Source organism: Castor canadensis, chromosome 15 (genome assembly GCF_047511655.1).
Source record: "Castor canadensis chromosome 15, mCasCan1.hap1v2, whole genome shotgun sequence".
Taxonomy (NCBI): Eukaryota; Metazoa; Chordata; class Mammalia; order Rodentia; family Castoridae; genus Castor; species Castor canadensis.
Genome location: NC_133400.1, coordinates 55,986,056 through 56,009,796, shown reverse-complemented (window position 1 = coordinate 56,009,796; position 23,741 = coordinate 55,986,056). Strand labels below are relative to the sequence as shown.

The window sequence follows — 23,741 nt, the reverse complement described above, 5'->3', positions numbered from 1 at the left end:
GGCAACAGAATCTTTACTTTGAATTATTAACCTTTATGATTCAATAGAAACCTTTTACTTATGGTCGTAAACTCCCCTATGGCACCTTAAACTTTGTCTCACTATAGTTACCCCTCTTATAACTGTTATTCCTCAACAGTACTTATTGTCTATGACAGCACTGTAACATTTTCCTCATGGTAGTTCCTTTTGTGATGGCACTCTAAATTTGCCCCAGAAAGGTTAAATTTATGGTGCCAGGAAAACAGTCCTCACATTAGCACTCTCTCTGATGTTACCATAACCACTATTTCAGAGTAATTACCACTATGATAGCACCTATACATTTGTTTCACATTAGTGTGCTCTATGAAGGCCCCAGAAATTTACCTCACTGTGGGTATCTCTATGTTGGCACCGTAACCTTTACCCCACACTATTCAATCTATGAATGCACTATAGCCTTCACCTCACAGCAGTTACCTTTAAGATTTCATAATAACATTTGATTCACATTAGTATCTGCAACAATGGACCATGAGTCTTGCCTCATGATAATTACATGTATGATGACTCCATAAAAGTAGTCTCCCACTACTTATCCCTATGATTGCCCTGTTACTTTTACCTCATAGCATTTACCTACATGATGACATCATGGCATTTGCTCACGGGAGATACATCTATGAAAACATCATAACTTTTTACCTCACTGTATTTATCTTTGTGATGGCACCATACACTTTTGCTCAAATTACTTACACTTATGATCTCATAGAAATCTTTCATAATAGTAACCTATCTGATGGCACCTTACATTTGCCTCACTGTAGTTACATCTATTATGACATGGGAATCTTTGATTTCCAGTAGTTCCTGTCTACAATGGCACTGCAAACCCTGGCTCACATAGGTTACAATTATGATCCCAAAGAAAACTTCATCACATTAGTAACCTCTATCATGGCATTGTAAATTTGTCTCACAACAGATAATCTATAATATCTATAGATATTATAGATAATCTATAATAGCATCATAATTTTTGCCTCACACATTACTAATATCTATGAAGGCTTAGAAAATTTGTCACATTAGTTACATGTATGATGACATCATATTGTTTGCCTCTCAGTGATTACATCTCTGATGACATGGGACAATTTAACTAAAAATTGTTTATATCTATGTAAATACTGCAAATTTCGACTCATAGTAATTACTTCTATGATGTCACCATAACATTAACTTCATAGTGTTTACCTCTGTAATAGAACCATGACATTTAACTCACAGTAATTAGGTTATATGATGGATCCAGAAACTTTTTCTCAAATTGCTTAACCTTTATGATGCCACAGAAACCTTTGGCTCACAGAAATTACCTCTTTTATAGTACCTTAAAGTTTGCTTCACTGTAGTTACCTGTGTGATGGCACTGTAACTTTTCCTCACAATAGTTATAGCTCAGATGACCCAGAAAAATTTACCTCACAGTATTTATCTCTATCATGGAACCATAAGCATTGCCTAAAATTAGTTATCTCATATTAGTAACTCTGTTATGGCACCTTAAAATTTGCCTAACTGTAACTATTTCTATGATGCAACCATAAAATTTGCCTTTCAATTGTTCCACCACTTGAAGGCAAGGCTATCTTTGCCAACACAGTACATCTCAGACTACATAGTTATAGGCAGTCACATTCATCTAAAATCTTGTTTACATGCATTTAAGAAATTCTAAATGTATCTGATTAATTACATTCATTTGATCAAGTTAGCAAATGATCACACATCCAAATTTAGAACTCTGGAGAAATTTTTGAAGGGGAGACAAGTTGCTTTGAATACAGAAAATCGTATCATGCATAAATCTACATAATGACTCAATAGTTCACCAATTTAAAAATAAGGGTTATAGCAGAAATCTGAAACCCAAACTACAGGACATTGTATACTTACCCACTTCTGGAAGTTCTCTATCTTTCATTTAAAGAAGACCTTGGTTTGAAGTAGGAACCACACTCTGATCTTTGATTATAACTTCAGTTAAACCTCAAACTTTATGAAGATTCCCAACACAAGTGCACTCTGGGATAGGGCTTGTCTAAAGAGTGTTGAGTAAAATGGTGACCTGTGATCTCTCCAGAAGAAACTTGTTATTGTCTTCCACTAGACTGTTGTTAATCCTGTCAAAAATGCAAAATGCACAGTTTTAGTATCTCATTTTCCCTAAATTAATACTATGGAATGGGCAGTTTATTAAAAAAATCATTGAGTAATTTAAATTTCCCAATAAACTATGTTTTACTACTGAACATGTATTAGAATATGCCTACTTATACAATTGTAAATTTAATTTATTCTTAAGAAGTTCAAACTATGCTACAGAGCCATATTAATAAAAACAGCCTGATATTGGCACAAAAACATACATGAAGATAAATGGAATAAGACAGAAAACAATGACACGAACCCACACAGCTACAACCACATGATTTTCGACAAATGAGCCCAACATATGTGTTGGAGAAAAGATAACCTTTTCCAAAACTGGTACTGAGGAAATTGGATATCCACTTTTAGAAGACTGAAGCTAGTCTTTCATGTTGTACTAGTATCAATTCAAAGAGGATCAAAGATCCTAAGGTAAGATCTGAAACTGTGAAATTACACTAGAAATAGGAAATACATTTAAGTTATAGGCATAGGTACGTAATAACTTTATGAGAACTCCAATATCTCAGCAATTAAGAGAAATTATTGACAAATGGCTCTGATGAAACTTAGCTGCAAAGGAAATATTCTATACTGAAGAGACAGCTTACAGAATGGGAGAAAACCTTTGGCAGCCATACATCTGACAAGGAATTAATTACCAGAATAAACAGGTAGCTCAAAAAACCAACCCCATAAAGGACCAGCGACTCACTGAATAAATGGGCACATGAGCTGAAAAGGTAATTCTCAAAAGAAGAAATAGAAATGTCCAATAAATCTGAGAAGGAATGTTCAAGATACTTGACTATAAATGAAATGCAAATAAAAATGATATCAACATTCCACCTCACTCCAGTAAGAATGGCTTTTATCAATAACACACACAACAATAAATGCTGGAAAAGATGCTGGGGAAAAGGAACATTTATACACCATTGGTGAGTGTGTAAACATTATGACCTCTATGGAAAAGTATAGAGAGTCCTCAAAAACCTATAAGTAAATCTACCATACAATATCATGATACCACCCCTGGACATAGACCAGAAGCAATCTGTGCTGGATATTATAGAGTCACATGTACGTCCATGTTTATTATAGCAGTAGTCACAATAATCATGTTTTGGAAACATCACTTGGGCCCCAAAAATGATGAATGGATTAAGACAATGCTATATATATATATAGCTATATATATATATATATATATATATATATATATACACAATGTAGTACTATTTGGCCATACAGAAGAATGAAATTATATTGTTTGCAAGTAAATGGATGGCACTGAATGCCATAATGTTAAGCAAAGTAAGCCAGGTTCAATATGTCACAGGTTAAATGTTTTCCCTCATATGTGGAAGCTGGATCCATCAGATAAATGTACACATAAATACATATATTTTGGGTCTGTCTGAGGAGACCATGAGGCAGGAGAAGGAAAGAGAATGTTAGACAGCAAAATAATACTGAACATTTCATCTATTTATGAATATAATGTAATATCTTATAAGCTGTCAAATAATTGTGGAGCAGAACAACAGAAAAACAGGAAGTAAAGGAGGATTAATCTGACTAAGGCACAATATATACAGGTCTGAAATACAAAAGCAATACTCCCTTCAACTATCAGTATGCACTTAAAAAATGAAGGACAGGAAAGTAGAAGAGGTCTTGTCCAAGAGTGGGCACTTGTGGGATGGGAAAGGACATAAGAAAAGGGTGAAGTGCGAATTTAGTGGATGTATTTTGTACTCATGTATGAAAATACAATAATGAAAACTGTTGAAATTGGTCTAAATTACAGGAAGATAGGATGGGGAGAATGTTGGCATGGGTGAATTTAATTATGATATATTGCAAGCACATATGTAAATATCACAATGTATCTTCCTTGTACAACCATTATATCCAAATAAAAAAATTAAAAATGATAAAAAAGATATGTGTGTGCTTCTAGTGGTATTCTTACCTAATAAGTAATTCAAGCAATGTAAGAAGGAGGGAAATGGCTGCCAGTGGTGTTTGGCACAAAAGGTATCAGTGCTGCCTTTGGGAAGGGCTCTACTTGAGAGTTTGAGAGAGTACTATTAACATGCTTACATTTGAAGAGTAACTATGTCAGATGATGGATAAAGTAATTTGCTGAACTTCAATATTCATTTCACTATGCATAAATTTAATAAAATAACATATTGTAGTCCTTAAATGAATACAATTAAAACATGACTAGAAAAAGATACTATTCTTATATCTGATAAAGCAGTTCTGGACTTTTAAAACTTCTTACCAAGACATTTACAAGCATTTGCTTTCATGATGTATACATTTCTTGAGAAATCAAGCATTGGATAATACAGAGCAGGAAACTCTAGGGGAGGAGAGAGCTGAGTAGGTGATCAAAAAGAACTAAGCAGCTCCAAGGCAATTAGTTCATAACATCCTTCCCGAGATATCTGAGGCAGAAACTGCCCTTTCTGTCTTCCAAACACCTCCACTTGGAATTGTCATACTTACTTTGTGAGTAAAACATCCCTTTATGAAGGTGTCAGTCCTTCCCTATTATCACTCTACAGGACAATTTGTCTCTAGCCTCCCTGTAGTGGTAACACTAACAATCAGAATCCAGGAGAGTCAATTGATCAAGTGGCATAATGAGCCCAGAGGAGTGGTAATGTTAATACTAGAACATTTAGGTTTACATTGTAGTGTTTAAAAAAATGAATTGAACTTTTAAAATTCTGTAAGGGAATACTGACAAGCAAGTAAATAAAAACACAACTTTCTTAATTAATGAGGTTAATAATTACTTAGCTGAGAGTCTATCAGATATGATTAATTTTATGAAAATATGAAGGGGTAAAAGTCACATGTACCCCAAAAATGGGGGTAAAAATAATAACTATCTTGGGTTAGTATTATAAAGAAAATTAACTGACTTATTTTCTAATTCAAAAATATCTAATTATTGTTATTATCTTTATAATAACCTTATTATAAATATCTTTATATAATATCTTTATTATCTAGTTAGACTTTACTTCCCACTAATCTCATGAACCACTCTCACTAAAAAGGATGATTTAATGCCAAATTCATCAGCCTAACTTATTCCCTGTGAGTCTCTTTTGATTTACTTATTTAGTTGGTCTGACAAGTGTTTTCTAATTTCAGATTCTTTAAGATAACTTTGCTCATAGCCTTCTTTGTCTGATTGAAGAGAAACCGCTTGAGATTTGTTTAGTGAGCTCAAACTTCATATCTTTACCTTTCAATTCCATCTGACTCTTAAATGAAGTAATTTGACTCTCTCTTGACCGCTTTAAATTTTCATCAGCTTCTGTTCTTTTCTAGGGAAAATGAAAAGGATATATTTTCAAAATTTATCTTTAACAATTGTTGTATGTTTGATTACCTTAGTTTTGAGCAAGTGATTTAGAGAGCAAATTTGAATATGAAGTGATGGTAGAGTTCAAAATATGTATAATCCATGAAAATCGCATTTTATTTGAAATTTCATTAAAAAAAAAACTTCAATCTTCTTTTGATTTGAGGATTGAACACTAGGCCTCATGCATGCTAAGCAAATGCTGTTACAATGACTGGTATAGTTATCTCTGAATTGATATGAGGTTGTTACCCATGTAACATATTAACACAAAGCATAGCAAAATCAATTTTAAAAACTTTTAAAAATTCAAGTGTGTATTACAATTTCCACACCACAAAATTTTATTTTCTTCCTAATACTCTTGTTTTATGAAAAAATTCTTAAAATATAATTTTCTAATGAAAATGCATATTCAGAAATATCAATGTATTTATCATGCCGATTTTTTTTGAGCATTCTCAATATGTTTATTGAAAATACTATTTAATGTTCAGGAAATAAACTAAGTGGACATAATCTTTCCAATTCTCAACACTTTAGTTAAAGTATGTGCATAAGACCATGGCAACTTTTACAAAAACCCACAACCAAAGGTTGGAGCAATTTCAATTATCTAAAAATGTTTTCTATTAGCTGCATCAAAACATCATTATCCCACAAGTCCAGGTTAATTATTCTTCCCAACTGTGCAAGGCTGAATATAAGGAGCCATACCATTAGCCGAACACAATGTCATGGCTTACAATCTTTATAATTCCATAAATCCATGGTAACTGAGAACCTCAAAAATTCAAGAATTCAAATTTACAAAAATAAATACCACTCTGACACTCAAGGGACATCTTCACTTTAAGGCCTTTGTCACAAATCTCAATCTTTATTGTTCTGAAAATAAATGTTAAAAACATAACTTGAAACAAAAACATCAATATTCAGTCTCATAAGAGGTGTGGCTCAATGCCTATCACATGTAACAAGAAAACTTCCTTTAAAAAAAGGAAAAAAATTACTATGAGAAGTCTTTCATATGACTGAAAATACACCCTTTGGATTATTTTTTCCCTCATCTTATTAGCTTGTATACACGTGGGAATGAAAAAAGTACGCATTTTCTTCACAATACTTCCTGCTATGATGTTTGCTGGACTTTTTGCCACTCAACAAATTCATCAAGAAGAACAGGCTAAGCACCATCTTCGTCGTAGTTACTAAGATCGGTGTGAACTGTTCTGCTAAATTCCAATACATTGTACCACTGATCTTTGTTTATAACACGATACTCTAGGTACTGATAAAAGACTGAGAACAGTGGCCGTGTCCTCCCAGCAGAAGAGCTAACATAGATTTAGCACTATCAATATCAAGGCTTCTCTGATCTTTATCCCTTGCAAAATCAAAGGCATATCTGTATATATTCATAAACGATGAAATATCATTCAACTGTGAGCGCAAAAAGTCAAATTTGTTCTGTAACTTTTCTGTGCAGTCACACTGTAATGAAGTCATTCCCTTTAACCATTCTTCCTTGGCAAAAAATCCCACGCTTTCAGCCTCCAATTTCCACGCTAAAACTAAAATAATAATATTTTCTGATTCAACACCAATGTCTTCACAAAATTTTTCCATTCCTTCTGGTCCTACAACTTCATCGGGACCTGCATACTCATAAAACCAAGCCAGGCACTTCTTTCTTGAAAAATCTCTTCTCCTCTTACTAGTCTAGCAGGGGGTTGGGATCTGCAATAGCTGGAGATTTTACACTTTTTGAGGCCTCCGTCTTCCGCTACTGCCACTGCCACCCCGTAGGATTTTCTCTTCTTCTTCACTGGCATCTTCCACCCTCCCCGGCAGGGTGGGCAGGCCAGCCGGGGAACGGGGTGGCCGTCTGGGGGAGGCCGCTCAGCGCTGGGCGGGCACCGCTCCTCAGAGAGAGCAGCAAGCACAGCGGCAAAGTCGCCAGCCCACAGCAGCATGGCACCGCCACTGCCCGTCCCCAGGTCCCCTCTGCCTAGGACACCGGTAGCTCTTTGCCGGTGGACGCCGTGGCTAGCTCTCACCAGGAGGAAATAAAGCGGACAGCGCATCACCTCCACTAGTCACAGAGAGCAGGAGGCTCAGCTTGACCCGGATGTGCATTCCCGGGAACGGAAGTGACACACGCGCGGAGCTGGGCGCCAAGGGGCTTGGCCCCTGTCGTCCCCTCTGCATGCTTTCGGCCAGGGGGAGCGATGCACACTCATCGCTACCTAAGTAGAAATCGAATTTGTTGACCGCTAACAAAACTTGGTGTCTGCTCCAGAGTGTTCTTACTTTTCTTATGAAACCATTATGATGCTAATAATCGCCACCAAGAAATGTTCTATGAAACCACCAGGCCTCTGCAATGGCCGGTAATGGCTCACTTCTGAGCTCTTCATTGTAAATTCCCACCCCTTAACAGTACAGTCACCCGGTGGCCTGCAGGTGGGTCTTCCTTATGGACGGAAGGTCGGCTTCCCATTTCTTTACCCAGCTTCTCTGTCGTCCCCTTCCTCTCCTTATTACTTTCTTCAGTATTGAAACGTAAACACTACCATTTTTATTTCTACAGAGCTCATTCTCAGATAAGAGGCAGGGGCAGTCACTCAATTTTAAGGATCTCTCCCCAGTCTTTACTACCCAGAACACTGTAATCACTCTACCTCCATTTCAGTCTATCATGCCAATTGAAATTGAAATATTTCACTTGAGGAACAGAAATTTTAATTAACTACAAGGGAATGACAAGAAAAATACAATGGATACATCAAAATATAATTTACAGTGAAATCAATTAAAGCACACTACAGATATATTTATCTGCAAAACTTGATTGACTTTGTCAAAGTTTTGTGATAATATTTGTTTTGCTCTATCTTCAACCTCTCTTTTGTACTGTTCTATCTGATCATGGTATACCATATTTTTTTCCTTATAATTTTTGAGTTCTTTTGCTTCTTCTTCCAACTTGTTCTGATTCTCCAATAGTGTTTCAAGTTGTTTTTCTCTAGTTGTTCTAAGTAGTATCTCCTGCTGAAAGGACTGATTTTGTTTATCCAGCACTTGATGCATCAAAGATACATTTTTCAATTATTCTATAACATCAGCAACATGCATGAATAAATGAATATAGTTGGATAAATAAGGCTGTAGGCAGAAAATGGTCTAACACAAAGCCAATCATAAATATTGACATAAAGTCACAAGCAATAAAATGTAGTCTACATCAGATACATAGGATGTGGTCCCTTGAATTGCTCAAAAAATCTCTATGTACATGATCTTTGTCACAAATATTAGAACTTGCCCTTAAAAATTACTTTTTCTATATTTGTTTTAGGTCTTTTCTTCTTAAAATGATTCTAACTCCCCTCTTAGAAAAATAACTCTAATTAAAGAAATTTCAAAGTGGAGATTTTGATGTGATAATCCTTTTTGTGAACTGCAAGTGTTTTATATGAATCTGCCAAAAATAATTAGTCTCAGTGAGGAACGATGACATGTGGCAGTACAAAAGTTTTGTAATGTGATCCCTTCATTTTTGAACAAAAATGAGTTAATATCAGTAGGTTTTAATTACATGATTCCACAAAATTAAGGAGTTTACCAAGAAAAAGTAACAACATCAAAAATTTGGTGGTAATTCAAAGTACTAACTTGTACTGAATTAGGTTCCTTAAAATATAATAAGAATATAGAGGGAAGATTATAAAACATGACTGCATATTCTTTGACATTTCTACTATGAAATTGCCTGCCATGAGTGTGAACCAGCCTAAGTAACTGCTTTCTAGTCAATAGAATATGGTGAATCTGCTGTTTTATTTCTAAGGCAGATTAGAAAATGTTACATAGTTTCTACCTGATTTTTGCAAGGAAGCTTGTCACTAGAATCCAGAAATGACATTGTGAGGAAACCCAAGCAACATGGTGAATCTCCCACTAGCTGATCCATCTGACTTCCTCTGGTAAAGACCAGGTCAAAATCCTGCTTCAATGGCCAGACTAGTGAATAAACATGACTTTGATATTTCCAGTCCTCAGATGATGAAAAGGCAGAAGAAATGGGCTTCCTCAGAGTCACAATACAGATTGTGAACACAGTAAATGTGGCTTTGAGACACCAACTTTGGATGTGTGTCATTCATTACATGTGAATAACTGGTATAAATACTGGTAGGAAATATGAATTCCTGCCATTTAAAAATGGAAATCTGAATCTTGTTGGATGTCTTTAGACCAGAAGGTAGGCAGAAGAATAAAGGACCTAGAAAAGAAAGCCAAAAGAGCTTCACATGGATATCAGTGGAAACCTGCAGCCATCAAAGACACTGACAAGGACATCAAAGCCAGTGAAGATGATAGTAAAGCCTGGTGAAAGGGAATTCTCGCTATACCGCAGCAGTGGGTAAAATTGATGTATGAGGTAAACAAAAATGATTAAATATAAATGAATCAGGATTGATTGTGTTCAAACATCTCTTTCTCATGTGTAGCTCACCACATATCAGAATGCAAAATAATTAAAATATATTGCTTCTGGCATAAGAAGCAATAAATATATCTCTGGACAAATCCAGGGTCCAGAAGGGAAGACATGATCAAAGGATCAAGTGTTCATGGTAAACACTTCACAAACTTTAAGGTGGTTCTACGTATTCCCAGAAGGATCTTGTGAGGACAAAATTCATAAAGATCTTGTCCTAGTAAAGCAGGAAAAAGCTATTTCTTAGGGTTTGGGGAAAATGGCTTTTTTAGTGGTATGAATCCCAATGAAATTCACAGAAGACTCAAAGTTCTTAAGGAAATTGTAGTAATAAAAATACTGCTTCTTAGCTTCAACTTAAAAGAAATAATACAGTAAAAAAAATGAAAGATGCCATTAGACTTTGGACATTTTGCAGGGAGGAAATAGACTGAGAAAACTATTCAGTCTCTAAGAAATATTATTTCTTAGGAAAAGAATAAAACAAAGTGTCCAAAGTGTAAAAGAAAGATCCATGGAGTATCAGTTCCATATGGAGGACCCAAATATCAGTACCTCCTTGGATACCTCCCCTTTTCATTCCTAGGATAGGAGGGTTTTACTGTTTAGCAGAATTTTGTGTGTGTATGAGTGGTTGATAACTTGGTTCCTAATTTCTTTTTTCTTCATATATGGAGAAACTGCATTCAGGGTTCCATACTGTAGTAACCTCAACCTAAGTATCCCCATCCCTAACTGAAGTGTTAAGGATTTAACACCTTGCTCTTTTTTATTTATTCATTTATTCATATGTGTCTACATTGTTTGGGCCATTTCTCACCCCCTACCCCCATTCGCCCACTCTTCTCCCTTTGCTCACTCTTAAAGTTTGATACTGAAGCCATAATAAATGAGAATTGTAAACTACAAATGCACTTTTCAAATGGCTGAATAGAAAACTTTCTGGCTAAAAGTGAGAATGTGGTGGTTTTAGGACATGTCATCCTTTAATAGCATAATATGGTAGAATATAGGCCCATCTTTGGTTCAATATAATGAATACATTGTGATATAAGGAATGCCACATGATTCCTTACCTTTGCACTTGGAACCCAATACATGTGTTGTAAAGAATCTCAGATCAGAAAGAGAGCCAAGTGTGTTAATGTCAAGTGTGTTAATGCTCAGATCAGAAAGAGAGCCAAGTGAACAGCTGCCTAGCAAACAGCTATCAAACAAGGCCAGCAATATCTTTTTTTTTTGTTATTTATTTATTTATTTATTTTTAAAATTTTTATGGTTTTATTATTCATATGTGCATACAAGGCTTGGGTCATTTCTCCCCCCTGCCACCACCCCCTCCCTTACCACCCACTCTGCCCCCTCCCTCTTTCCCTCACCCCCCTCGATACCTGGCAGAAACTATTTTGCAAGGCCAGCAATATCCACTGCAAAAAGCAGACATGGGGAACACAAACTTTCAGATGACTCCAGCTCCCTAACCTTTAACCTATCCCTAAGAAAGAGGAGGGTCACAAAATTAAACTTTCCTCACCAGCCACTATTCAAGACACAGATTCATGAAGAAAGTAAATGTTGTTGGAAATCCCTCAATTTTGGACACTATTTAGAGAACAGTATGGAGAAAAATGCATTTTATAAAGAGATAGTAAGAAACAACAAATTATGTGACAGAAAAAAGACTATTTTAAGTAAGAATCTAATAAATATCAACACTGATTTTTTAATTACCAGCAATATGAATGGAAAGCAGCAATATGACTTAAATACAGATATTGCAAATGTTAAGGAAGAAGATTTTTTAAATTTCCTTCAATTCCAAATTCTCACAAGTCCTCAAGTGTGCCACTTTAGAATTTTCCCTCGTGTTAGGGAATGGAGATGAATTGAAGGAAGGAGACATATAGGATGTGAAGTGTAATACCTGAAAAACCACTGGAAATATTTGATATGATCATCAAAATGAGAAATTTTACCTGATTTCAATTAGCTGATTCTGAGAGTGGTAGCTTTGAGTATTTTTAAATCAGTTTAGTATTAAATCTTAATTTTCCTTTCCTCAGTAAGGAAACAGAGAACATTATGGAGTAATTTTCAACTTCTCAGCCATAAGACAACGTAGTGTCCTTTGAATATAAAGAAGTTGAGGGCTGGAAGGTAGCTCAATGGTAGAGTGCTTGTGAATTAAGTCACCCTGTTCTTAAACTGTTTCACTACTGAAACAAATAGTAACAGATACTTTTTGTATTTCCTAAAATATTCCTATATTTTCACACTACACAAAGAGAAATTTTGCTCCGTATTCATTTTTTGCTGTCTTACTGTATGTATTAACTAAGGGTCTTCTAAAGTCAGCCAATGATGTGTATATATATATATATATACATATATGTACATTTATACACATATATATACATTTATACACATGTAAATATGTATATACTTCAAAATTATTTTCAGATCACATTTGAAAATTCCACATAATGTCAAAATAAATGCTCAAAGATAATTACAAATTCTGAAAATATGAAATGTAGACTATCTGATGACTGCATCATGTTTTTAATTCTGTTTTAAGGATAATGCACAAAGATGAGAAAAGGAATATCACAACAAATAGCAATGAAAATCCAGTGGACCATTAGTGAATATTTGCAAAGTTTATGTTTAATAAATGGAAAATCTAGAAAAAGTGGATAAATTTGTAGACGCATCTGACTGTCTATATTTACTCAAGAGGCTATCAGTTGCTTACAGTGCCCTAAAAGAAAGGTACCAACAAAAAAGAGCATAAGCCCAGATGAATTCACTGACAAATTCTACCAGAATTTTAAAGAAGAACAAAGACCAATACTCCTCAAAATATTTGGAGAAACTCACAGCCAGAGAACTAAGGGAAAAAAAGAAATATAAGGGATACAAATAGGAAGTGAAGAACTCCAATTATCCCCATTTTCAGATGATTTGACTCTATATTTTAAAGAACTTAAGGACTCCATAAAATCTTATGACCTGATAACACGTTTGGCAGAGTAGCAGGATATAAAAATCAACATACAAAAATCTGCAGTTCTTCTGTATAGAAACATTGTACAGGGAGCTAAAGAAATCAGGAAAACTATTCCCCTCACTGTAGCCTCAAAAGTGGCTTAAGAATAAACTAAGGAGATGAAAGACCTCTACAGTGAAAACTATAAAACATTGAAAAGGAAACTGAAGACATTAGAAGGTGAATGACATTCCATGTTGATGGCAGAATTAATATTGTGAACATGGCTACACTACCAAGATCACTCTAGAGAGTCAATCAATTCTCATGAAAATAACAATTACATTTTTCACTGGACTGGCAGAATGGCTCAAGTGGCAGAACACCTGCCTTGTAAGCATGATGCTCTGAGTTCAAACTCTAGTGCCACAGAAAATTAAAATAAAAAAACTAAAATAAAATTCATATGGAAGCATAAAATTGCTGAAAAAGTGAAAGCAACCCTGGCAAAAATGAGTTATCTTGGAAGTAACAAAATATTTAACTTTAAATTTTATGATAGACCCTTACTAAACAAAACAATATGATATTGACACAAAAATAGCCATGAAGGCCAGTGGAACAGAACAGAAGGGCCAGAGTAAAGCAACACAGCTACAGTCATCTTATCTTTGACAAGGAAACAAAAACCATGTATTGAAGAATAGAGCATCTGTAAAACAAATGATATTGGGACAATTGGATATCCACATGTAGAAGACTGAAACTAGATCCCTCGGTTGCCCTGGAATAAAATCAATTCAAAGTGGATCAAGACCTTTAATGTAAGACCTAAAAACTGAAAGTACTATAGAACAGCACAGAGAAAACCCTGGAATACACAGATGTAAGAAACAACCTCATGAATAGGACTCCAATAGCTCAACAAGTAAGAATAAGAATTAACAAATGTGCTTACATCAAATAAAAAGCTTCTACACATCAAAGAAAACAATTTCCAGACTCAAAAGACAACTTAAAGAATGGGGAAAAATCCTTGCAAACTATTCTTCAGACAAAGGAATAATATTCAGAACATATAAAAAGCTCAAAAAATTAAACACCAAATGAACAAATAATCCAATGAAGAAATGGTTAATTGACTTGAACAGGTAGTTTTCAGAAAAAAAGAAGTATCAATGGGCAATGTAAAATAATTAGCCTTAAAGGAAATGCAAATCAAAACAACACTGAGAGTTCCTATTACCCCAGTCAAAATGGCAGTAAGTACACAGATGAGATATCTGCACCCCCATATTTAATGCAGCGCTATTTATAATAGAGAAGATATGGATACAGCCTAACTGCCCAACAACCACTGATTACATAAATAAAATGTGTACATATATATTATGGAGCATTATTCAACCATAAAGAAAATTAAATTATGTCCTTTGCAGGAAAATGGATGGAACTGGAGAACATGATGTTAAGCAATATAAGCCAAGCTCAGAAAGAAAAAATTCCATGTTTTTGCTTATATGTGGAATCTACACTGAACAAAAGTACAATATGACATGATTTTCAAATAGGGACTGTGTTTTAGGGTTGACACCAGTAGGTGAGAGTGACAGTTGGTGAATATCATAATAATACAATATATGCAATTTACCCTGGAGCTGTGTCCCTAGCAATAAATTATGCATTTCAGACAAAGTCAAGCAGAAATTTCTCCCTGGCTTCACACAGGTATACTTTTCATCACAAATGATTTAATTCATATACTGCTATACAAATTTTAATTGCTTTATAAACATTCAAGTTACTTTGTATGCTGCTTTAAATTATACTTTGAAGGTTATCGTGCCACTCCTCAGCACATTCTCCAGTCTTCGTGTGTTCACCCTCTGTTTTCTGCAACTAAAACAAATAGGAAAAAATCACTACTAATAATCTAGCACAAATCTTCCCATCCTGTTTCTTTTTCTGCATGCATCATATGCATGTTGTTTGTAGTTTCTCTTGTGATACAGAATTCAGTGATCTCTTTTAGTAGGGATCCCATGGCCCATGAGTACCTTATCATACCATGCGACCCTTTACAGAAATATTTGTGGAGCCCTAGTCTTGGACCAAAACGTATTATTTTTAAGTATATTTTATCAGATACCTTCACACTGAAAAAAATTGTAAAAGGGTATAAAAGAAAAAATACCTATGGTGTGATTTATGTTTTTGTATTCAACTCACCGCCATATTAATTGTGAATTAAAGTATTACTACATATAATTGTTACTCTGAAACTAGTGATAAAAAGTAAAAGGATGAATTAGTGACAGTTTGATATCTCATGCAATAAGAGTCTATATCTGTGCAGGGACCAGTATGCATGGTCTGAATACAAGCTCCAAGGTTACTAGCTGTGGGGTCATGAGCAGCCTGATTTTCTCGGTCTTGGTGTCATCATTTTTGCAGTAGTGATAATAGTTTCTATCTTATAGAACTGTTTGGAAGATTAAATTAGAAAACTTGCATAAAGCACTGAGAAGTTTTCAATACAAAGAGAGAGCTATATGTAATACTTTATAATAACATTAGTATTAGGATTCTAGTCTATGTTCTAAAAAAATGGATCTTTTAGGCAGGGGACATGCCAATGGAAGAGGTCTCCCATTCAAGGTGCACTCGATCATTTCTCACACTTTAGAATGTGGCAGCAAATGGAGAACATGAGATCCGGAATTCATCCTCACTAGTTCATGAATTTCTCACTAATCCCTCTAGCCAAGAGTATTTTCATTCACCCATAATAATTTATAGTTTAATTTCTCTCAGGACAGCTCAGTGGATAATGATCATGTAGCCCAATGCAAATGGCAGCTCCTGTACTAAGTAGCATGTAACTGATAGCCAAGATACGGGGACAGACCAGATGCCCTAAAACCCATGAATAGATTAACAAAATGTGGTATATATACACAATGGAACTTTATTTGGCCATAAGTAAGAATGAAGTTATGTCATTTGTGGGTAAATGGATGAAATTAGAAAATAGTATTTTAAGTGAAGTAAGCCAGATTCAGAAAGACAATGGCCACATATTTTCTCTCATATGTAGAAGATAGATCCAAAAGAGAAACATCTAAACCAAAACAAACATGATCTTATACATATTTACATATAAAATATGTTGTGGCTCTTGCCTGTATCCTTCCTACTCAGTAGCCAGAGATCAGGAGGATATTGTTCAAAGCTAGCATGAGCAAATAGGTCAAGAGACCATATCTCGAAATTACCCAACAGAAGAAAGGCTGCTGGAGTGGCTGAAATGCTACAGTGCCTACGTGTGGGGAGAGGATTAAAGCCTATTAGAACTACACACAAGCAAGGTGAGATGCAGTTAATTGCTTTTACCTGTAGGCCCAGATAGGCACAGCCCTCAGGCATAAAACAGGGAAAGGAAGAACAGCTGTGTCTCCTGGGCTTGTGTTCAGAGAATCAGGAATGCAGGCTTCTCCTGTTACAATATCATGCCCCCACCAAGAGCCTCTGCTCCACCCTGTTTGCCACTTTTATAAAAAGCCCAGTGAAGGAGGGCGAGGGCCCTTTAAGGGCTTTTGCCTTTTGGGGCTTTACATTGGGCTTTTGGGCCTTTGGAATTTTTGATTGGCATTTGGCTTTTTGATTTGGGGAGCTTTTTGCCTTTGAATATTGGAAAGAAGATTTTACTTTGGGCCTTTTGATGTGGGAATCTTTTGGAAGGAAAAAGAATTATTGAAGGGAAAAATTGCTGAAGGGAAAAGAATTGTTGAAGGGAAAATGCTAAAGAGGGGTTGATAGAAAGTCTGCACTGAGAACTTTAACATAGGATTCAGAAAGCAAAGCTGAGAAAGAACTTCATACATAGGCCTTAAGAAAGCTAAAACTAAAGAACAACCAAAGAGAACATGCGACTAGTGCATGACTTTAAGAGGTATGCCTATGCAGGTTGTAGGCAGCTGTTTGCAAGTTTTAGCACCAAGGCTTTAGCTTTTCTATGGACCAACAACAAACTGAGAAGGAGTATATGGAAACAATTCCATTTACAATAGCCTCAAAAAAATCAAATACCTATGAGTAAACATAACAAAGGATGTAAATGACCTGTATAAGGAGAACTACAAACCCCTGAAGAAAGAGATTAAGGAAGACTACAGAAGATGGAAAGATCTCCTGTGCTCATGGATTGGTACAATCAGCATAGTAAAAATTGCTATACTACCAAAAGCAATCTACATTTTCAATGCAATTCCCATCAAAATCCCAATGACTTTCATCACAAAGATTGAAAAATCAACCCTAAAGTTCATTTGGAAACACAAGAGACAACAAATAGCCAAGGCAATAATCAGCAAAAAGAGCAATGATGGAGGTATCAGAATACCTGACTTCAAATTATATCACAAAGAAGTAGTGATAAAAAAGCATGGTACTGGCACAAAAACAGACATGAAGACCAGGGAACAGAATAAAGGACCTGGACATGAATCCACACAACTATACACACCTTATTTTTGACAAAGGTGCCCAAAATATACAATGGAGAAAAGACAGCCTCTTCAACAAATATTGCTTGGAAAAGTGGTTATCCATCTACCAGAAACTGAAACTAGATCCATGTTTATCACCCTGTAGTACTAACACCTCCAAATGGATCAAGGACCTTAATATCAGACCCAAAACTCTGAAGTTAATACAGGAAGGAGCAGGAAACAATCTGGAAGTAATAGGTATAGGCAAGGACTTCCTGGACAAATGGGACTACATAAAATTAAAAAGCTTCTGCACAACTAAAGAAATGGTCTCTAAACTGAAGAGACCACCCACAGATTGGGAGTAAATATTTTCCAGCTATACATCAGACAAAGGACTGAAAACCAGAATATACAGAGAACTTAAGAAACTAAACTCTCCCAAAATCAATGAACAAATAAAGAAATGGGCAAATGAACTAAATAGAACTTTCTCAAATGAAGAAACTCAAATGGCCAATAAACACATGAAAAAATGCTCACCATCTCTAGCCATAAAGGAAATGCAAATCAAAAGTACACTAAGATTCCACCTCACCCCTGTTTGAATAGCCATCATTGAAAACACCACCACCATGTGTTGGTGAGGATGTGGGGAAAAAGAACCCTTATACACTGCTGGTGGGAATGCAAGCTGGTGCAACCTCTCTGGAAAAAAGTTTGGAGGCTTCTTAAAAATTTAAACATAGATTTGCCATTTGATCCAGCAATCTCACTCCTGTGGATATACCCAAAAGAATGTGACACAGGTTACTCCAAAGGCCCCTACACACCCATGTTTACTGCAGCACTATTCACAATAGCCAAGTTATGGAAACAACAAAGATGACCCACTACTGACGAATGGATCAGGAAAATGTGGTATTTATACACAATGGAATTTTACTCAGCCATGAAGAAGAATGAAATCTTATCATTTGCAAGTAAATGGTTGGAACTGGAGAACATAATGCTGAGCGAGGTTAGCCAGACTCAGAAGACCAAAAATGATATGTTCTCCCTCATATGCAGATGTTAGATCAAGTGCAAATGAAGCAATGTCGCTGGACTTGGGTCATATGAAAGGGGAGAACACATATGGCAGGTATGTAGATACGTAGAAAACCCAAAACATGAAAGAATTTGATGTCTCCTCTCCAGAGGAACTAATACAGAAACCTTAAAGCGACAGAGGTCAACATGAGAAGGGGATCAGGAACCAGTGTAAAGATATGTTAGAGATGAATCAACCTTGGTTGTAACACATTTGTTCATGAAAGCAATGCTAGGAATCTCTCTGTTTAGCTGCCCTTATCTCAACTAGCAAAAATTCTATGTCTTTCTTATTATTGCTTATTTCCACTCTTAAATAGAAGTGGAGAAAAGTGCAAAACAGGTTCTGCCTTGAAGCGAGGGGGGAGGGGGGAAGAGGGTGGGGAACGAGGGGGTAGAAATGATCCAAAGAATGTATGCATATGTGAATAAATGAATTATAATAAAAAAATGAAGGCTAAAGAGCAGATGAGACAATGCAAGCCTGGGGGCAAAAGACTTTAAGAGCAGTTAAGCAAAAGATAAGCTAAGGGCAAATGGGACAGTGGGAGCCTAAGGAAAGAGGTTTTAAGCAAGGTTTTAAAGAACTACAAGGAGAAATGCCTTAAAGAATCAAGATAGAGAAAAGAAGCAATTAGGGTCGGGTGTCTCCACCCAGATGCCCAACACACCTGACCCCAACTTTCTATCTGTCTGTCTGTCTATCCTGTGTCTTTTCTACATCTCTAGTCACCCCCTGCCCCCAGTTCAGTCCAGTTAGGTCCAGCAATAACCAAGTAGTGAGAAAGAAAAGCTTCACCCAGCAATGGAGGGAGCATAAGAAACAGTGACCCCTTCACCTACCTAGTAGGCATGAAGCCCTGAATTCAAATGCATACTACCAACCAAAAAAAAAATATATATATTTTTTAAGTGACAATATGTTTACTCAGGGAAAGAGGTAAAAGATATGAGAATGATAGACAGTCAACAGTATTAAGAAACATTGCATCTGTGCAAGTAGATGGTATAATAAGAGCACATACTGAATGCTATTGAGTAATAGGGTCGGGAGGGAAAGTGTAAGAGAGAGTAATAGAGGATATTGAACTGATCAAATATAGTATATTCATAGCTGAGATACATCAAGAAAGCCCATGGGGAACTGACTTTGATGTACTTCCTATACAAGAATGTAGAATGTTTAAACCTGTTGAAATCACCAAGAAAAGGGCACTAAGGTAGAAAGGAAAAAAACAGAAGGGATGAACCAATTCAGGTTATGATACATTCATGCATGGAAATGTCACAATGAAACACCCTATGTTAAACAAACACAATTTTTTAATATAAAAATGGAGAACAGGAAGAAAGAACAGGTCCTGTCTGGGGGGTTGGTAACACATGTATGTAAAAAGGCTGTACACATGCATGTAAATGGAAAAATGAGACCTGCTGAAACTATTCCAGAAATGGAGGGAGGGGAGAACAAAGGAGAATGATGGAGGGGGTGAATTTGACTATGATATATTGTAACAACTTTTGTAAATGTCACAATGCACACCCAGTACAACAATAATAATAATGAGTATTAATAAGTTTGTTTGGATCATGATGGAATTAAAATAAGCATTGAATGACATAAAAAAATGAAGGACATGACATTAAAATAGGTACCTTAAGGAGGGGTGGTACTTGTAGGAGTGGTAAGGGTGAATGGAAGATATGAAGGTGAGGGAATATGGTTGATGTAGTTCATATACTTATACAAAATAGAAAATGAAATCTTTTGCAATTGTTTCAAGTGGGGCAGGAAGGGGGCTGAGGGGGACATGGAGAGGGTGATCAAAACAATGTACAATGTAAGGTTATTCAGAATTATCAAAATCAATCCTCCCCATACAGTGAATATATGCTAATAAAAATGACAAAATCACATTTGACTACCTTCATTATATTTTAAAAGCAAGTAAATCTGTATTTGAACATAAATGGCCAACTAATATATAGTTTAGTGATTAAATACAATTTATCTTCTATTGCTTCATTCAGAAAGGAATTCAGAACATCAATTAGGCATAGAGACTAACAATAAACACTTTCAGCTCTGTGTACATAATGGCCATGTGCTGCTCAACAATGTGTCAGTCAACCATGGACAGCATGTGCAATGCTGGTCCAGGAGACTGCATGGCCTAGGGACATGGTGGATATCTTAGGTTGTATAAGTACATTATTATGATATTTCACAGGATCAAAGAGCCAAACATCACATTTCTCAGATGATATCCCTGTTTTATGTGAAAAAATGACTGAATATACATATATAATGATATATATGATAGTTTAAGTAATATTGATGAAATATAGTTAGAAATAGGAAGTTTTTACACAAGACTAATTTAGCTCATTCAAGTTTCCTCTTGATGACATCAATCTCATATTTGCTCTCCTAAGACAGATTTCACTTTTTTTTCTCACTTTGAGTTCTTTATTATATGGCTCTTCTTTTTCAATTAACTCTTCCTTTATTTTTGCCTCAAATGAACATGTCATTTATGTCTTGTCACTGACAGCCTCATATATGTCTAATAGGAATAGAAAATGTTACAAATACTTTGGAAAACAAATTGATAGTCTCTACATAATGGAACACAGTGTCATGAAGAGACTTTCATGGATGATGCTTTGGATTAGTTAAATATCTGGATTGTGGTGATTAAACAAGTGTGATAGATATATCAAACCTTACTATATATATATATATATATATATATATATATATATATATATATATATATATATTTAATCAAATAAAAACATACCTCACTAAAATTATTTAAAACAATCTTTCTTGAAAGTACAGACATCTAAGACAGTGGTTGGGATGAAGAGAGATGCAAGATAAACTTAGAGCAGTGAGATTTTTAAAACTAAGGCATGAGGACTAATAGAAGGCTTTAAGCAAGGGATAAAAACAGTGAGTCCTGAATTTTCAAATGATATCATGATGGTTGCAGAGCAGACCATAATCACAGGATGTGGGTGGGTAGCAGGAAAAACAGTGCTAAGGTTGCTGCAGTACTCCAAGTAGTAACAATTGTTACCTGATCCAATAATGATAAAGGCATAGATGAGGATAATTAACATAACAGACCTGGAGGCTTCAATTTTCAGAAAAGTAAATGAGGATGATCATAGTTCTTTCACTGAGAATGGACAGTAGATCTCATTCTAATTTCATGTAAAGCACATTTGTGACATGATCAGCACTATAAGATATCAGTGTTCTATTGCACACCACTATGCTATGTACACACATTATAATATGCATCAAAAGGACTTATATTTATACAGTGATCCTACCTTTACTCTGCATGCCAAGCAGCTTGATTGGCAGCAATGTTTCCTCACAGTCAGGCTCTTCACTAACCTCTGATGTTATTTCTGATGGCTCAGTTATGCATGATAATCCTACATAGAAATTACTTTTTTTGGTCCTGTACAATATATAATACTATTTTCAGATGTGTCCTAAATATTATTCCATGTACTAAATATGTATAAAACTGGCAATTATTCATCCTCTTATAAACTGAAATGCGGGTACTTCTGTAAAGAGCTCGTTTAAGTAAAAGGTTAACTTGTCTCTTAATCACTTTCTCACATATTCAAAATAAATGCCTCTACATATAAAATAGCCTATTTTAATTTTTATTTCTTTCACTATACTTTCTATTTATTTTTATAATATAATAATGACTATTATACTTCACTTTTAAAATAAGTACTGTTTTTTATTATTTTTACTGTACCTTGTTTTCTGCACTAGAAGTTTTCTTTGCAAGCCTGGAAAAACATAAAATGTGTTTAGACAAATATTAACTATGCCAAATATAAAGAATAACTAAATATTAAATATCTACATTTTATTTCCTTCATCCTATTCAAATGATTCATAATCTATTCCAAATGAGATAATTTTCTTGAGGAGGATTCAACTATAAACAAAAAGAATAATATAAGGGACAAATATAATACTGCTCTTAATAACATAATAAAGAAGAAATTCAGATCCAACTTTCTGTCACTCAAAGCAAAAGGAAAAGCATAACATTATTTGGCAGTCAAAAATATACCAGCATTTTTTCTTCTATTCCTATATAACCCATTTGCAAAATATTTCTTTAGTTCACATATGATAATTTGATACAAACTCTCTCTTAAGGATAATAGCAGTTAGGATGCTACAGGGCCTACTATGGAATTATTACACATTACTGTAAACATTGCACATATGTAAATCTCATTTTAATGTTCAGAACACTACTGTGAGATTGACAACCTGTAGTATTTTAAAGAGGCAGAAATTAGGCATAGGAAGGCCAAGGAACTTGCCCAAGCCCAGACACCTGGTTGGTGGCAAACCCAGACTCCAGGTTCAGGAATTCTGGCTCCACAATACATGGTTCACAACATGCTGTGGAAAGTAATATTTATCTTCAAGTTTTTAAAAGTGACTTAATAGAAGATGAACCCACACTATCATTTATGTTTCTTTATAATTAAGAATAATTTCTGCATATTATAATGTATCATCTCAAAATGTAGCCCACAGTGGTTTAGAACTCAAAATCCTCTTGCTTTAGCCTTCCCAGTGCTGGAATTACAGGAATGACCACCACGCCCAGCTTGCAAATATTTTTAAATAAAAATAAAAATTAAAGACCTAAGAAATTGCGGCAACCTACTTTAACAATTAGAGATTTAATTTTTCTAAAGAACTTCCTCAACAGGCATCATTCATCTATTCAACTAGTCATTCTTGCATTCATCAAGAACTTATTGACCGCACAATACATATCAATGATACTGTTGTTACAAGGAAGCAACATTTTCAATACTTTAAAACTTTATAATCCAAAACTAATAATATCTGCTACACAGTCAATGTTTTACTTTTCTAGTTTACATAACAAAAATCTGCCATTTTCTCAATGACCTAAACAACTGTTTAGTTGATACACACTGGAATCTGATTCAAGGTGGTGGTTTGCTGATAGCTCCAAACTCTGGGCTGAACTCCACAAA

General features: G+C 35.2%; 1 long non-coding RNA gene and 1 pseudogene across 4 annotated transcripts in view; both read right to left on the bottom strand.

Annotated features, from left to right (window-relative positions):
• LOC141417461 (uncharacterized) overlaps positions 1 to 23,741 on the bottom strand; it is a 66,990-nt gene that overhangs the window by 25,675 nt on the left and 17,574 nt on the right. For 2 of the 4 annotated variants that reach the window (XR_012442023.1, XR_012442024.1), the window contains 3 exons: positions 22,466 to 22,499; positions 5,474 to 5,555; positions 1,945 to 2,171 (listed from right to left, as the gene is read on the bottom strand). This is a non-coding gene — a long non-coding RNA (uncharacterized lncRNA). Of the gene's footprint in view, positions 1 to 1,944; positions 2,172 to 5,473; positions 5,556 to 7,653; positions 7,707 to 22,465; positions 22,500 to 23,741 lie in introns of those variants that run through there. The other 2 variants (XR_012442025.1, XR_012442022.1) reach the window with 2 other exon arrangements.
• On the bottom strand, positions 6,453 to 7,524 carry LOC109678441 (DCN1-like protein 5 pseudogene; annotated as a pseudogene).